Raw genomic sequence first — 2,195 nt, forward strand, 5'->3', positions numbered from 1 at the left:
GAAGAGGACTTGAAGCACTTACTGATGAAGATCAAAGACTATAGCCTTCAGTATGGATTACACCTCAATATAAAGAAAAATCCTTACAACTGGACCAATAAGCAATTTCGTGATAAATGGAGAAAAGATTGAAATTGTCAAGGATTTCATTTTACTTGGATCCACAATCAGTGCCCATGGAAGCAGCAGTCAGGAAATCAAATGATGTATTGCATTGGGCAAATCTCCTGCAAAAGACTTTTCAAAGTGTTAAAAACAAAGTTGTCACTTTGAGGACTAAGGTGCACCTGACCCAAGCCATGGTATTTTTCAGTTGCCTCATATGTATGCAAAAGAAGAACTTATGCCTTTGAATTATGGTGTTGGTGAAGAATATTGAATATACCATCATGAGCTGCCAGAAGAACAAACCTGTCTTGGAAGAAGTACAGCCAGAATGCTCCTTAAAAGTGAGGATGACGAGACTTCATCTCACATGCTTTGGACACGGTATTAGGAGGGAGCAGTCCCTGGAGAAGAACATCATGCTTGGTAAAGCAGAGGGTCAGTGAAAAAGAGTTAAGACCCTCAACAAGATGGATTGACACAGTGTCTGCAACAATGGGCTCAAACATAGCAACAATGGTGAGGATGGCGCAGGACTGGGCAGTGTTTTGTTCTGTTGTACATAGGGTCACTGTGAGTCACAATTGACGTCATCTAACAACAACAAACAACAGAGAGAAAATAGACTGAAGAAAAACAGAGCTTCAGAGACACGAGATTGCAACAAAGGATCTAACATTCATGTCATTGGAGTAAAAAAGGAGAGGAGAAAGAAGATGGGGTGAAATAATTTGTGAAAAATTCCCAAATTTGGCAGAAGACATAAACCTACAGATTCAAGAAGGTGAGTGAACCCCAAACAAGATAAACCCAAAGAAATCCACACCAAAGCACATCATAGTCAAACTTCTGAAAACTAAAGCAAAAGAAAAAAAAAGTTAACAGTGAGAGAGAAATGAGGACAGATTACCTATAGGACAAACACAATTCAGTTCACAAGGGATTTCTCATCAGAAACCACGGAGGCCAGAAGGAAGTGGCACAACATTTTTCTAGTATTGGAAGAAAAGAACTGGCAACCTAGAATTCTATATCCAGCAAAATATCCTTCAAGAATGAAGGAAAACTAAGAGAATGTGTTGCTCAGCAGACCTAGCCTAAAAGAATGTCTAAAGGAAGTTGTTGAAACAGTAAATGATAAAAGAAGGAATCTTGGAACATCGGGAAGGAAGAAAGAAAGAGCAAAAATATGTGCAAATAAAATAGACTCTACTTCTCTTGAGTTTTTAAAATTGTTGAAACAAAAATTATAACACTATTGTTTATAAATACATCTAGAGAAAATAAAACTGTTGTAAGTGTGGAAGAGTAAAGGGGCAAAGAGGTAAGATTTCTACACTTAAACTGGTAAAATGTTGACACCAGCACACTGTAATAAGTTATGTAATTACCATTTAATACCTAGAGCAAACACTAGAAATGCTATACAAAGTGATGCACTCAAAAACACTATAGATATATCAAAATGGAATTCTAAAAGCAAAACAAAACAAAAAAGGTTTAAGTAATCAAGTATAAAACAAAAAGTTTACAAAGAAAAAAAAAAAAACTACAGACCAATATCCCTCTGAATATAGATGTAAAAATCCATTTAACAAAATATTAGCAAATAAAATTCAGCAATTTAATCTCATGACTAAATCACGCAGCATATGACCAAGATTTCAATACATATTTTGGAGGAAAACAATTCAATACATACAGAGAGAAATGAGCAGAAGAAATAGATGAAGTAATGATGGCTGAAAATTTGCTAAAACTAATGACATACACCAAACCAGAAATCCAGGAAACTCACAGAACACCAAGCATGATAAATACAAAAAAACTACACTTACAAATACGTATTAAAACTTCAGAAAGTCAAAGAGGAAGTCTTGAAAGAAGCTGCGAGCAGTCAGGGCCAAGATGACAGAATAGTTAGATGCTTCCTGTGGTCCCTCTTACAACAAAGACCCATAAAAACAAGTGAATCAATTATATATGACAATCTAGGAGCCCCGAACATCAAAGATAAAGTTGAGGAGGCAGACTGCACGGTGGGGGGAGGGACAGACAGTTCAGAAGCAGCAAATAAGTGCCAGACTTGA

Source organism: Trichechus manatus, unplaced genomic scaffold (genome assembly GCF_000243295.1).
Source record: "Trichechus manatus latirostris isolate Lorelei unplaced genomic scaffold, TriManLat1.0 scaffold00200, whole genome shotgun sequence".
NCBI classification, from domain to species: Eukaryota; Metazoa; Chordata; class Mammalia; order Sirenia; family Trichechidae; genus Trichechus; species Trichechus manatus.